Raw genomic sequence first — 16,709 nt, 5'->3', positions numbered from 1 at the left:
GCTTCACCTTGAATGAGGAGATGAAAGCAAAATGTGTTCGCCTAAATATGCCCGCTTTTGCAGTAGGAAGGAACAGGCTTGAAGAAGTGGAAGTGACGAGGCAAGACGAATTGCTTCGTTAAGAACACATGTCGAAAGAGCAATTCATCGTATTAAGACATTTAAATACTAAAGTAGAGTGTCGAAATGCATCGCAAGAAACTTGTAAATGAGATTGTTGTAGATTGTGAAGGACTTTGAAATATGAAGTCCCTCCTGATTAGCAGTGATATTATAGTTCAAGAAGGTGCCCCGTGAGCAAAAGCATATGGCCGCAGGCTTGCTGAAATGCACTGACTTATTCGTAATTCAGGCATACAAACTGACAAGTGGCCGGCAAAGCTCGCAATGTCAAGTTTGTACTGCAGTCCTCTATTTGGCATTATATGCATAGGTGAAAAAAATCAGCTTAATCGCAGAATCTGTGGTACGGATACTTTCGCTCAGAGGAGTACATGTGTCAAGTGCATTACTTGCTAGCAATAATTTAGTTGGGAGTGCAGGCTTGGTCTTGCAACACTTGCTCTAAAAAAGGCTGTGTTAATTTTGTGTTATTGTGTACTGTAAAGCTTTTTATTTTTGCGAGTTATTTCGCTTCAGAATCTGAGACTTGCATTATGTTTTTATAAATGTTCATAGAGTGCCTGGTAGACTTTTCTTGCGAGAGATTTCACTGGAGGTTTGACATTTATTCTAAATATGTCAGAAACAAATCCTGCCGGATACTATACTGGCCAGTCGTCCATCACGTGTATTGAGATTGTTTGCTCTTATTTCTATAGGCGTGTTGTGGTATTAAGTGCAATTTGCCAGTGTACATGTAAGGTCGTCTCACACAAGTGCTCACGGGATTTGGAAGATTACTATATGATGTTCTTATAGATGTTCACAAAGAAAAACCTGATAACCTTCTTTTTTTTCTTGTTGCGAGCGATCTCACTCGGAAATCCAAGATTTATTCTGGTAGATTCAGTCAAAGGTACGTCAGGAGGAAAGCATGCAATATGTATTCGCCAGTTTCGCTTAATATGTATAGTGGCATATTTTATACCTATGACTAGACCTTTGTTGAAATCAGTAAAGTTTTCTAGTGTATATGTAAGGTGATGTCGCACAAGCGCCCTTGTGATTTGGAGTGCTATTGCATGATGCTCTCATAAATGTTCACAAAGAGGAACCAACACGAGTCATCACTGTGTAGCTCATTCTTTTCTATGAAACAAAATTTGAGCACTAGTTTGGATAGTGCATTTCACTGTCTCAAAAAGTACAAGGCTGGAAGCCATTTTATATTTATCCATCCCCATATATGACAGGTATTTCTGTGCCAAAGGTGACATCTGTGGACAACATTATTTTTTGTCTCCAGAATTTGTATGTATGTATGTATGTATGTATGTAAGGTACGTATGTATATATATATATATATATATATATATATATATATATATATATATATATATATATATTGTCACAGTCGGTAATGTGGGAAGAACAGGACGCTGATGGTGGCCTTGGAGTCGACGAGGAAGAGTTTAGGCTTATTGCTGCTCTACGCTTGCTGGCTCAGCCATTAAAAGTCATCTGTGAATAGAGGCGCGCTTCTTCCTTCCCGAGACATCATTGGTGGACGTGCTGCATAATCACTCGCACAAGACTGAGCTTCGCAGCGGACGTAACCTGGCCGCCATGTCATCCGAAGGCGAGAGTCCAACCACGGCCCCGTCGTCGCCACAGACGGTCATCCTGGCCCAGCCTCGCGACCCTGGCATGTTTTCCGAGATTGACAACGTTGACCTCGATGACTGGTTGCAGAATTACGAACGGGTCAGCGAACACAACACGTGAGATAACGCGCTTATGCTGGCTAATATAACATTCTACCTCAAGAAAACCAGACGTGCCTGGTTCGAAACACACGAAGAAGAGCTTACAAGTTGGGACCACTGCAAACAGAAGCTTAGAGATATGTTCGGCAAGCCAGTCGGCCGCCGACGTGCTGTGAAGATGGACCTTGCGGCTCGTACACAGACGCCCACTGAATCTTAGGTGGAGTATATCCAGGACGTCCTCGCTCTTTGCCGCAAAGTGAATAACAATATGACAGAGGCAGACAAGGTCCGCCACGTTTTAAAAGCCATCGCGGGCGATGCCTTTAACCTGCTTGTTTACAAGAACATAACAAGGGGCATTGATATCATTAAAGATCGGCGCTGCTTTGAAGAAGCGAAGAGTCGCTGCATAGTTCCACAGGTTACGCGTCTAACCATCATCACAGCTTCATCGACCGCGTGAGTCCACACCGCGTGAGCCCACCGCCAGCGAGAACGTCGTACGTATCGTTCAGCGAGAAATCGAAGCAGCGTCTCTTGCCAGGCCAGTGACGCAGTGCTTTGACGATTCCCGGCCACATGTGTCTCTCATTCAGTCGGTTATTCGTCATCATCATCATCATCATCATCATCAGCCTAGTTACGCCCACTGCAGGGCAAAGGCCTGTCCCGTACTTCTCCAACTACCCCGGTCATGTACTAATTGTGGCCATGTCGCCCCTGCAAACTTCTTAATCTCATCCGCCCACCTAACTTTCTGCCGCCCCCTGCTACGCTTCCCTTCCCTTGGAATCCAGTCCGTAACCCTAATGACCATCGGTTATCTTCCCTCCTCATTACATGTCCTGCCCATGCCCCCCATTTCTTTTTCTTGATTTCAACTTAGATGTCATTAACTCGCATTTATTCCCTCACCCAATCTGCTCTTTTCTTATCCCTTAACGTTACACCAATCATTCTTCTTTTCATAGCTCGTTGCGTCGTCCTCAATTTAAGTAGAACCATTTTCGTAAGCCAGAGGTTTCTGCCCCGTAGGTGAGTACTGGTACGACACAGCTATTTTTCACTTTTCTCTTGAGGGATAATGGCAACCTGCTGTTCATGTTCTGAGAATGCCTGCCAAACGCGCCCCAGCCCATTCTTATTCTTCTGATTATTTCCGTCTCAATATCCGGATCCGCGGTTACTACCTGCCCTAAGCAGATGTATTGCCTTGCTACTTGCAGTGCCTTGCTACCTATGGTAAATTGCTGTTCTCTTCCGAGACTGTTAAGCATTACTTTAGTTTTCTGCAGATTAATATTTAGACCCACTCTTCTGCTTTGCCTCTCCAGGTCAGGGAGCATACAATGCAATTGGTCCGCTGAGTTACCAAGCAAGGCAACATCATCAGCGAATCGCAAGTTACTATGGTATTCTCCATTAGTTCTTATCCCCAATTCTTCCAAATCTAGGTCTCTAAATACCTCCTGTAAAGACGCTGTGAATAGCAATGGAGAGATCGTATCTCCCTGCCTGACGCCTTTCTTTATTTGGATTTTGTCGCTTTCTTTATGGAGGTATTTTTACATCCGGCTCGTCTACACCCTGATTCCGTAATGCCTCCATGACTGCTGAGGTTTCGACAGAATCAAACGCTTTCTCGTAATCGATGAAAGCTATATACAGTAAACTCTCAATTGCACGAACGTCGGTTGAAGGAATATTTCAGAATAAGGAACTTCTAGAAAACCCCCGGCAGTTTTCCTATGCATTCAATGCAAAAATCTTTCAGTTAAACGAATTTCTGAAAAGCGAATATTTAAGTTGAACGAACTTGATCAGTGGACCCGGGCTCATTTTTGAAATCAGCTCGACGAAGTTTTGCGCTCTGCAGCGCTGGCGTAGCCGACGGCTGCCGCCTCCAAATCACCCCTCCAGCGACGGCTACGTGCAGAGTGACAGTGAGCTGGTTACCTGTGCTGAGCTATCAGATCTGGAAATTGATTCCAGTGTTATAGTACCGAAGAAGAAGAGTGTGACGAGGAGGATCAACTGGCAGAGGCAGATTCAAATCCGGTATTTCTAGCCGACACTGCAGGCTACCTTGCCAGAGGAAGTGCACAAATACATCGACTCTCCGGACAGTTTTGTTACCTCTTGCGCTATAAGAGCACTCGTGCAAATGAAAATTAGATGTTTTTTTTTTGAAATGAGATATGCAGCAAAGTAACTGTTATGCACTTCGTATATATTGATGTACGTAACTAGATAAATTTCACTTCACACTTTTGACTCGATGTCTGCTGTGGCCTATGCTGTTCCATATTCTAGTGAATATTCAGTTTAGCGAACTTTCAGTTAAGCGAACTATTTTCTTGGCTCCCTTGAAGTTCACTCAAGTGAGAGTTCACTGTATAAGGGTTGCTTATATTCCACACATTTCTCTATCACCTAATTGAGAGTGTGAATATAGTCTATTGTTAATTAGCCTTTACGGAATCCTGCCTGGTCTTTTGCTTGACAGAAGTCTAAGGTGTTCCTGATTATATTTGCGATTACCTTAGTAAATAGTTTGTAGGCAACTGACAGTAAGCTGATCGGTCTATAACTTGTCAAGTCTTTGGCGTCCCCTTTCTTATGGATTAGGATTATATTAGCGTTCTTCCAAGATTCCGGTACGCTCGAGGTCATGAGGCATTGCGTAGACAGGCTGGCCAGTTTTTATAGAACAATCTGCCCACTATCCTTCAACAAATCTGCTGTTACCTTATCCTCCCCAGCTGCCTTCCCCTTTTGCATAGCTCCCGAGGCTTTCTTTACTTCTTCCGGCGTTACTTGTGGGATTTCGAATTCTTCTAGACTATTCTCTCTTCCATTATCGTCGTGTGTGCCACTGCTACTGTATAAATCTCTATAGAACTCCTCACCCACTTGAACTATCTCATCTATATTAGTAATAATATTGCCGGCTTTGTCTCTTAACGCCTACATCTGATTCTTGCCAATTCCTAGCTTCTTCTTCACTGCTTTTAGGCTCCCTCATTAGGTCATTCGTCAAGAACTAGCCAATGTGGGTCTTCCGTGCATCTGCGTTACGCCAGCCGTCCTGACTTTGCTTCGTCTGCTGCCGCTGGCATTGTTAACCGGAGCCAATACGGTCCATATCCGAGCTATCGCAACCCAGCCGAGTGGCGCGCACATGTCGATAGACTCTTCTGCTTTTACTGTGGACGTGTGGGCCACATCTTTTGCCACTGTCGAAGTTCCGGGCCAGCGCATTCTCGGCCAAGCTTTCCCGCCTACCGCCGCTCCCCGCTGAATCCTCGCCCGCCATCATTCTCCACCGAGGTTGAAGCCGCACCTGACAACGCTTGAGCCACCGCGACTAGCCACTCGCCATCAGCTGCGTCGCTCTCCATCCCCAGCTTACCGTCGCCGCTCTCCGACGGGAAACTAGCTGGGGAAGCTCCTGGAGGTGACGCTGCTCTAGAACCCCAGACTGAAATTCCTCTGCTAACCCTGCCTACTGACGGGAACCTTCTGGACGTGAATGTGGATGGTTTGCCCGTTACAGCACTCATCGACACTGGAGCCCAAATTTCCATCGTGAGTGCGGAGATTCGAACGCGCTTGAAGAAAGTAGTTACTCCTGCTCCGACTCAACTGCTCTAGGTCGCTGACGATGGAACTCCGGCTGTGCTTAGAATATGCACTGTTCGTGTCAGTGTCGCCGGTCGCCACACGTCTACTTTGTTTAGTGTGCTCGAACGTTGCCCTCACAATGTGATCCTCGGACTCGACATTTTGGCCGCCCATTCTGCTTTGATTGACTGTTCAGCCGGTGTTGTACAACTTGACCTACCCCTACCTGTTCCCGTTGACCTTCCTGCTCAAGCTCCAACTCAGCATATACGGATTACATATACGGATTGCATTACATATACGGACCCTAGCGAAAAGGGGACTGCGATCTTGGTCCGCAGCAACGTGGCGGCCACACAGCACGTGACCGCTCAGCGAGGCTGCGAACATACGCTCATCAAAATTCATAGCAGAAGAGTGGGGGGGAGGGGGGGGGGGGTACAAGAACTTTTTCGTCCTGAATGCTTATTGCCGAACGTCTAGTAGGATCGTTGACTTTGACGGCACCATATTGGACTGCATTAAAGAAGCAAGAACAAGACCGATTTGGTGCTAGGAGATTTCAACGCCGCCCACACGATGTGGGGTTATAGATATTCGTCCAAAAGAGGAAACCAATTGGTTAAAGCTATAGAGGATCACGACATGGAGGTGGTTAACGAACTGGGCGTACCGACCAGGACAGGCATAGCACGGTCAGAGACACCACTCCTGATTTGACGCTAGTTCGGGGGATCCTCGACGTAACTTGGCGTAACACGGGTGAAAATCTTGGCTCGGATCACGATGTAAAATCTGTAACCCTCGAGGGGACCGACATCAAGGCGAAACTGGGTCAAGCCAACATTACAGACTGGGACCGGTTACGTAGAAGCGCAGGCAGTGAAGGCGAGGACGAAGGCCAAGACGCCAAGACGTATGAGGCGTGGGCCAAAAAGCAACGCGAATTTGTAAAGAAATTTACGGAGAAGATTACTACGACCACGCAAATTCCCTTCGTAGATAGCAGGCTTAGTCACATGTGGGCGGCCAGGCACGGTCTTGCTCGAAGGTGGAAGAGGCAAAGACATAACAAGAAGCTTCGCAGACGTATACCCGCGCTTAACAAGCAAGTGACCGAGTATGCGGAACAACTATGCAGGGAAAACTGGATGAAGATGTATGACGACCTGCAAGGCACACTATCAACAAAGAAGACTTGGAAGCTGTTGCGGCACCTCATAGATCCGTTAAAACGCAAGAGTACATGCGCTCGAGACCTCACAAGAACGAGCAGCAGTTACGACGGGGACGGGTAGAAGCTCATTCGTGAACTCACAAGTAAATACCTCAAGACCGAGAAGAGCGGTTACCCGACTCACGAGTATGAAGGCGATAGCAACGTCGAGATGGACGAAGCCTTTACCGAACTGGAGCTGGTTGCGGCCATCGATGAAAGTAATGAAGGCAGCACACCGGGTACTGACGGCGTTACGTGTAAGATGCTACAAAATATGAGGGACAAAAGCCGAGCTGAACTGCTAAACCTCGCCAACGCGTCCTGGGAGAAGGGTTCGTTACCAAAAGAATGGAAAGAAGCAGAGGTGCATTTCATTCCCAGGCCGGGGAAACCACCCCACGTCGACAATCTGCGCCCCATCTTTCTCACGTCGTGTGTAGGGAAGGTGGTCGATCGTATGGTGTTCAAGAGACTACAGAGAGATTTGGACGTCACTGATCAGATGCCACCGACCATGTACGGATTCCGGAGGCACCTGAGCACGCAAGACATCTTGGTGCAACTACACGAGCTGCTTATCAAGCAAGCGAAGACTCCTACGCAAAGAGCTATCCTGGCGCTCGATCTCAAGGGGCCTTCGATAACGTCACGCACGAAAATATTCTCCGTAACCTGCGCCAAACGGGATGCGGAAAGCGAGAATTCAAATATGTGCAGGATTTCCTAAGCGATAGAGCGGCAACGATCAAAATTGGAGAGAAGTCGAAACCGATAGCCCTCGAAAACAGAGGCACCCCGGAAGGATCGGTTCTTTCGCCGCTTCTCTTCAACCAGGCACTCCTCCCTCTCCCGGCTTTGCTTCAAGACATAGAGGGCACAGATCACGCTCTCTATGCAGACTGTATCACTGTGTGGACGTCGAGGACAGGGTCGGAGAGTTGGATGGAGGAGACCCTTCAGAGAGTGGCAAAGACCGTGCATGAGTTCGCTAAATCGTGCGGCCTCAGTTGCTCGCCACAGAAGTCAGAGTTACTCGTCATCAAGCCATGAAGAAAGAAAGGAGACCAAGAGAACGTACGCATCACCATCGACGGGACGACCATAACACCAACCAAGCAGGCACGTATCCTGGGTGTCACCTTACAGAACAATGGCAAGACGGGGGCGTCGATCGACAAAATCAAGGTTTCAACGGAACAACTTTCGAGCATGATCAGAAGAGTCACAAACAGACAAAGGGGATTGAAGGAGCAAGATGTACTGAAGCTCGTCCAGGTCTTCGTGACGTCGCGCATCATCTACGCGGCGCCGTACCCCAAGTTACTGAAGAAAGACAGGCACCAGTTGAACGTCATTATACGCAAGGCAACCAAGATGGCGCTGGGCATTCCGAAGCATTCTTCGACCGACAAGCTTCTCGGCATGGCCAAGCACAAAGTCGTCGAAGAGTTATTAGAAGCCCATCTGTCTAATCAAAGAGTTTGACTCAGTCAGACGTCGGCGGGACGTCGCGTTCTTGCCAAGTTGGGCTGGAAAGGGGCAGAGCGGAAGGAAACGGGGCCGTTACCCAGGTTATGGGCGCGTAAAATCCACAGTAAGCCACTGCATAAAAACATGAGGTCGGGTCGTAACGACGGCCGCAGAGCGGCTCATATAGCGGCCTTGACAGATACTTTGGATCAAATAGTAGAAGAAGAAGAGGGCGTCACTCTCTTCACAGACGCTTCGTTACCCAAGTTTTCATCGAAAGCCACGCTGGCAGTTACGACGCGGGATGTGCTCGTAACCTGCGCCTCCATCAAGACGTCTTTTCCGGAGGTGGCAGAAGAGGCTGCGATAGCGCTAGCACTCGCGCAGCCCAAGGTGGGAAGAATTGTCACCGACTCGCAAAAGGCGTATAACAACTACGGAAAGGGGTGGCTGTCTCTTGCGGCACTAGACATTCTCAAAAATAAACGCGAAGTACTTTAAAGGAAAGTTGAGTTAATATGGACACCGGCTCACTCTGAGCTGGAGGGCAACGAACTTGCCCACCAGTTCGCTCGAGAGATAAAACACCGGGTAGAGGAAGGTGAGCCACAGGCCATGATCAGTTATAGAGACATTACGAACCATTATAAGGCGGAGAGGCGCCGTTACCCCGATCCTCACAAATCGCTTAGCTTAGAACAGCAAGCGATCTACAGGCAGATACAGGCAGGATCCTTCCCGCACCCTTACCTTCAAAACAAGATGTACCCGGAAAGGTACGAGGAGGATTGTAACTTCTGCAAAACCCAGTTAGGCACGCTCCAACACGTCATTGGAGTATGCTATTTCATCAAGGCAATCCCCCCACCTCTTATCTGCCCCACTACCCTACCCCATCCTTCATCCACCCTTACCGAGCGATGGGAGACCTTGCTAACCCGCACCGCCCTGGAAGACCAGCTCGTCCTGATCTCCAGGAGCCAGGCGGCTAGGGAAGCATATGGGTCCCGTGAAGAGTGAACCACTTCCATCGACGGCGTCTAAGAAGATGTCGAGCTCGGTTTAATAAAGTTGTTTCTCTCTCTCTCTCTCTCTCTCCAACCCAGCTTTGTTCCGCGGATTTAATTCGCCTACCATCTCTAGCAGCAACCTGCATCCCTGTTTTATTCGGCCCACCTGTACCTGACGGAGACTATGTACTTACTCCAGCGACTTCAGTCCTGCTTTCTCACAATGTCTCCTTCCCACACACCATCGTTTCTGTTGCGCACAATCAGACATGTCTTCCCATCCTATATTTGGGACACTGCCCACAAGTACTTCCTCGAGGCATGTCTCTTGCCACGTTGTCACCGTAGCACGAGTGTTACATTTCCGTTGTATCCGTTGCGCCGTCTTCGACCAATGCCCATTCTGCGCCTTCTGCATCTGCCTCAAACGATGACCTTACAAAGGTGATTGCACCGGACCTCTGAACCCAACAAGCTGGAGAGCTCGGTGGCCTCCTCGAGTCCTACTCCGACATTTTCGAAGTGAACGATCGCTCTTTGTGCCAAAGCACGGTCGTGAAGCATCGTATAAATACCCGCGATGTAGCACCTGTTCGCCAACGCCCATGCCGGGTGTCGCCTTCTGAGCCACAAGTTATGCAGGGCGAGGTTAACAAGATGCTTGCCAAAGGGATTATTGAACACTCTTCCAGCCCGCGGGCTTCCCCTGTGGTTCTCGTCAAAAAGAAGGATAACAGTTGGCGATTCTGCGTTGCCTATCGTCATCTAAACACGATCACCAAGAAAGAGGTATATCTACTTCTCCGCATTGACGATGCTCTGGATTGTTTCCACGGTGCGACTTATTTTTCATCTATAGACCTTCCCTCTGGATATTGTCAAATTGACGTTGATGAAATGGACCGTGAAAAGACCGCATTTGTCACACCAGACGGCCTATATCAATTCCGGGTAATCCCTTTTGGCTTGTGCCATGCCCCGGCGACCTTTGAACTGATGATGGACATGATCTTGCATGGTTTGAAATGGTCCATCTTCTTGTGCTACATGGATGACGTCATCGTATACTCTTCCACTTTTGCGACTCATCTTGGAAGACTTTCAACAGTTCTTTCTGTTTTTCGCACCACTGGCTTGCAGCTCCCTCGTCCAAGTGCCACTTCGTTCACCACCAAATAACCACGATTTATTATTTTATTTATGATTTATTCAAATACCCTAAAGGCCCGACAGGCATTACATAGGGGGGCAACAACAGTAATTACAAAGCAACGTAGTACTACGACGTATACAGAAATCGCTGACCATTAACAGCATGATCAAAAGAAAAACTTAAGATATAAAGACCCATAGCAACAATAAAGAAACATTCAATTGTTACATAGAGTAGCGTTATATATACACCATGCTCGGACATCTCGTCGATTCGTCAGGCATTCGCCCCGACCCCGCTAAATTGCATGCTGTGCATAATTTCCCCGTACCAACTTGTGCCACAGATGCTCGCAGCTTTATGGACCTCTGCTCTTACTTCCACAAGTTTGTGGAAAATTTCGCCCATGTTGCCCGTCCCCTGACTGACCTCCTGAAGAAAGACGTTCCTTTCCGTTGGGGCTCTGAAAAAGCGTCTGATTTCTCGCAGCTCATAACACTTCTCCCCACCCCTCCTGTCCTCACCCATTTTGACACCTGCGCTCCGACAGAAATCCGCCCTGACGCCAGTGGCTACGGTTTCGGCACCGTTTTAGCTAAAGGCCAATGTGGGCACAACCACGTTATCGCCTACGCCAGCCGCCTCCTCTCGCCCGCCGAGCGCAATTACTCGATACTGAGCGCGAGTGTCTCGCCCTCATTTGGACGGTTGAAAAGTTCCGACCTTACATATATGGTCGATCATTTACAGTTACACCACGCCGTTTGTTGGATTTTCTCCCTCAAGGATCCCATCGGACGCCTTGGTGGCTGGACCGTACGGCTGCAGGAATTCACATACACTGTGGTCTACAAGTAGGGTCGTCTACATCAGGACGCCGACTGCCTGACTCGTCATCCCGTCGATGTACCGGATGGTTTAGTGGATGTTGCACTGATCTGCGTTCTTTCGCTCTCTGCCTTGCAAGACATTGGCGCTGAACAACGACACGATGAATCATTATGGTCCATTATCTAACGCCTGCTCTCTGATCCGTCTGACCCATCCCTTCACATGTTCGTGCTACAAAATGGCATCCTGTATCCCCGCAGCATGCACCCAGACGGGCCCGAGCTCCTAACCGTCATTCCGTCTCATCTGCGACAGATTGTACTGCAGCAACTGCACGACGTTCCCACCGCTGGACACCTTGGCGTAACACGGACGTATGACTAAATTCGGCAACGGTTTTTCTGGTCCCGTCTCAACCGCTCTTTCCGGTGGCATGTTGCCGCGTGCGAGTCGTGTCAACGCCGGTAAATACCAGCTGTGCCTCCTGCCGGTCTGCTGCAGGCTTTGGATATACCTACCGACCCTTTCTTTCGCATTGGGGTTGATGTTCTCGGACCATTCACTATACGAAATGACGGAAATAGGTGGATTGCCGTCGCTACGGATTATACAACTCGCTTTGCCATTGATAGAGCCCTACCGACCAGCTGCGCTACAGACGTCGCTGATTTCTTGCTTCACGATGCTATCTTACACCACGGTTCACCTCGTCAACTCCTCACCATAGCGAAAGATACTTTCTTGCCAAAGTCATAGACGACCTACTTCGATCATATGCTACTAAACACAAACTTACTACCTCTTACCATCCTCAAACGAACGGTCTTAGCCAACGCCTAAACCGCACATCAACTGACATGCTAGCAATGTATGTTTCCTCCGACCATCGCGACTGAGACATTGCTCTACCATTTGTCACGTTCGCCTACAATCCTCGCGCCGCGACACAGCTGGCTATTCACCCTTCTATCTCTTCTTTGGCCGTGAGCCGACTTTGCCTTTCGAGACTCTCCTTTCGACCACACTCGACTCGCCGACACAGTACACTCGGGGTCCTATAGCCACAGCGACCCAAGCACGCCAGATTGCCCCGATTCGTCTTTCTGCTTTATAGACACGCCAGATGTGCCGTTACGACCAGCGCCATCACAACGTGGTCTACGAACCAGGTGCTCTTGTGCTAGTTTGGTATTCAACTCGGCGTGTTGGTCTTTCGGCGAAGCTCCTTTCGCGATACCATGACCCTTACCGCATCCTTCGCCAGGGGACCCCTGTCACATATGAAGTGTCTCCGCTGGATGCCACGGTGCCTTCACCTCTCTCTGACATCATCCACGTCAGCCGTCTCAAACGTTACCTTTTTCAGACCGATGAGCCGCACCAATAAGGTGCTTTTTTCGACGGAAGTGATGTCACAGTCGGTAATGTGGGAAGAGGACGAGGGTAGTGGCTTTGGAAACGACGAAGAAGAGTTTAGCATTATCGCTGCTCTACGCTTGTTGGCTCAGCCAATAAAACTAATCTGTGAATAGACGCACGCTTCTTCCTTCCCGTAACAGTATTGTTACGCCTGCTTTGAATTCATTGGCACCAGCTCCAACACCAGCAGCAGCGATATATGGTCCCCCCAATGGATCCTTGCTGGACCTTGAAAGCAGAACAAACTTTGTGTGCACATGTAAGTTGCGTCACTTGTTTTATGCCTCAGGGCCAACATCCACATTAAAATAAATGAACTATTACACAATCTGTCCTGTTGTTTGTTTTTCCGAGCTGTAGACCTCTAGCTTATAGAATATTTAGAATAAGTGCACAATATGCTGCAAATAACCACTTTTGCTATACTGTCATTAATTGAATAGCAGTACGTAGAAACATGTCATATGCTTCAAGTGCTGTCGAGCTTTGAGTGAGAGAGTCGCCTACCAAGGCTGGAAGGTACAAAGAAAAGTAAAAGTTGCGCACCCTTGCAAGGCTGTAGCTTAAGTATGCTGGGTCATAGTTCCCATTAACCAAGACAGTTCACCTGCTTGTTCACACATAAAAAAACAACGTTTCCTTTGGCAGCAGTACATCGGGATTTGTACTTTAGAGTATTAGCCTTCCCTCCTGCCTGATTTAGAAAGAAAATATCCATCATCTTCCTTCCTTACATCATATTTACCGCTGTCCAAACAACAGGAGCAGTCTTCTATGTAAGGGTACTTAATTTCTAGAATGTAATCTTTGCCAACAAGTCCATCTGGGCTTGCAAATAGGTACAGTTCAGTTTGCAACGCCGCAGTTCCTAGTCTTGCCACTTTCAGTCCACGTTCTTGCTCAAACGCCTCCCTGGCTAGAATTTCACACTGTGTACCATACATAGTTTCCTTGTTACCTCTGAAGCTAGACCTCAGTAGAGAAACAAGTGCTTTTTTTTGGCAAAGTTTGTTTCCGTTTAGGTATCTTTGGCGTGATTGAGGCTGTTATTCTTACCTTTTTACTGCCTTCCCACACACTGCCACGTTGCTCCACTGTTCTTTTGGCGAGTCTAACCTGTGCATAAAGAGGTATGTCTGCGCACTTTTTATAGAAATGAGTACAGCACTGGCAGTTGTCAGACCCACCACGGCTATGAAAGCCATGAGACGGGGCGCTACGGGGTGCAAGTATTTTATGTGTAGTTTCTGCAGCTGGCACATTTAGCGTTAAGTTTAAAATTGTGCCCGGTACTGATACGAGACCTTTCAAAGGAACTGTATCAAAGCTTTTCACAGGCAAAATATGGTTCCTAAACTTCTGAAACTGAGGATCTTGTAGCCTGGGGGTTGGTTTCCCAGTCCGAATTTGCCTTATTAACCTGAAGTCTATGCCTTGTATTTCTCGTGGAACTACATTCTTCTTCGCGCCACGGTTCCATTCGGCACTCTTGTCTGTATATGCCATGCCAGTCAAACCAAGTCTGACAATAAACTCTATCTTCCAAAGTAGACCTGGAAAACATTTGTACCAATTCATACTTCATAAGAGAAACTCCTTTAAAACATTTGCACTACTGAGACTGATCAAAATACCAGTTACTTTTAGGTCTTAGAGACATTATACCATCGTCTTCGATTGGACGTGGCATACACGAACAATTACCTGTACCGCATAAAGCGTACCACTAACCCCTATTGTGATAACTGTGGCAACTTAGAGACAATAGAGCACATATTACGAGAATGCCCCGCGTACCACGACGAGCGACAATTTCTTGAGCAACAAATAAACATGATTTGCAACGAACCGCTAATATTACCCAGCATCTTAGGTCCAATGCCTGGTCCTTCAATACAGCCACGGGTTTTGGATTTATTGTTCAAATACCTGTCAGAAATCGGTTTAATCGGAAAGCTTTAAAGAATCACCGTTTCACATAAAAAAGCCTAATGTTACCCCCCCACTCCCCTGTAAATATTAGTATCAGTCCACTTGCGTATTTCATAATTATTTTTATTCCCTTTTTGTTCCACTCTCCTCTGCAATCTTTTAAACAAATTCCCCTTCTCTATACAAAGTAGCATGCCAGCGGTTGTGTACGCGCCGGCAAAAATCCTTGTTTTTCTAATAAAGAGCCTTTCTCTCTGTCTCTCTCTCTCTCTCTCTCTCACCTTTAGTTCGCTTTGCATTTAAGCAAATGGCAGATGGTCACATTGAAGTGCATAACTTACGTATGAAAACCGCATGGCTTTTTAATACATAGGTTGATAGCATGTAAAATAATTAGCATATCAATGTGGCTGCAAGCATGCATTCCACCTGCCAAGCAAGAGCAATCCACTGTGACGACACTTCCACTGGGCTGAAGGCAGACCCAAGCTATATGCGGGGGCGCACTTAACGCCTGAGACCTTCCGGCTTCTCCTTTGACAAAAATTGAGTGTGTGGTGATGTTTTTGTGCACAAGCAAGCAGCCTACCTACCACTTTCTACATAATTGCAGACTTCAGTGCTTTTTATGACATTCACTTCTTCAAGGTCACAAGCATTTGTCTTTAAAAGGTAGTAAATAATATGGTGTTTTTGGACAGAGCTTCATGTCCTCGATCCAGTCTCTGTTTTCATGAAATTCAGGCGGATACAAGGCACCTGCACAGAATACATAGGATTGCCGCATCAATAAACAGTACTCAAGCCAATGTCCCTTAGGTGACAGACACAGATATAAAATATTAAAGCGTTAGTTCTAACAATGGCAAAATTATTAGTATATGCTCGCATAGCACATCTGTAGTGCTGACGAATGGTGGGACTCTGCACATGAGCAACACCAGATTAGCTAAAAGTAGCGAAATTTAGCTTTTAAGGCAGCATTACTCTCACGGGATTAGAATGTCACAGATAGCTTCTGAAAGGGATTGATGAACAATGCACCTTTATTGGAACTCTAAATCGCAGGGGATGCTCGGCGATTGCACGTATTCAAAACATCTTAAGTCAAAGGGGACCATTAAAAATGCTTTTGAAAAGCCACGGAGAGCACAAAACGAAAAGACCGGCACGAGCGAAGATACTGTTCCAGGAGAGCAGGCCCTGTCTCTACAACGCCCCTACTGCTCCCCCGGAAAAATCAGTGATGCTATTTTTAAAGTAGAGCGCCAGAAGGCGCGAGGATGGTATAATCCGCCATGACTTATATAGCACGAGCGCCGCAGGCGCGAGAAACTCTGTCTGATGTACCGCGCCCATGCGAGGAGACTAGGTGACGCCAACGCAGAATTTACCGCATGCTTCTGAGCACTTACAGGAGAAACATCGTTTTCTGCGAAACTCGTTGCAAAACGTACGCCCGGGCAAAATTTTGCTGCGGGATGCATGTTGAAAAGTGGAATTTTCATAAAGTTTTCATAAAGTGGAAAGTAGAATTTTCATAAAGTGCTGTATGTTTCTTCACAGGTTACGTGCCAAAAACACGGAGATATTACAGGTCACACGTGTTCTAGCAGATAGCGCGTGGTTTGTACAAATGTAATAGCGTACTCACCCGATGTATTCGCTTGTGCAGTCTGCACAGCACTCAATGTGGTCATTGCAGACTTGCATGAGGTCTTGAAGTTTGATTGAATGGATACAGCGAAACTGACAGGTTAGAAAAAACGCGAAGCAGGCCTTCCGGCCAGCTAAAAATCCCAAGTTTCGCTTTTGCGCTGGGTCGCACCTCCCGGTGGGGCAGCCCAGGCCTGCTACTTCGCGGCACTTGGGATAGATGGCACGACTAGCACTCACCAATGTGGCGGCGCACTTTGAATTCATGGTGTTCTGGTGTATAGATGCCAGTTCTTCTACGCCATGACGTCTCTGAGTTCAACGAACGCGCGCGCATACGTTACGTTGGAGTGTATCTTGCCCTTTAGTCGAGGCTCGAACAGCGTGAGGTCATTGAACACTGATCAATGGTCGCCACCTAAAACCATAGGCGGAGACGCCATGGCAAGATCGGCCCAGCGCTCGCAATACGCGGTTTCAAATTTCGGCTCCGACGCTGGGTCACTCACTGGGCAATGACGTTA

Source organism: Dermacentor andersoni, chromosome 4 (assembly GCF_023375885.2).
Source record: "Dermacentor andersoni chromosome 4, qqDerAnde1_hic_scaffold, whole genome shotgun sequence".
Lineage (NCBI taxonomy): Eukaryota > Metazoa > Arthropoda > Arachnida > Ixodida > Ixodidae > Dermacentor > Dermacentor andersoni.
Note: the sequence above shows the minus strand (reverse complement) of the source record.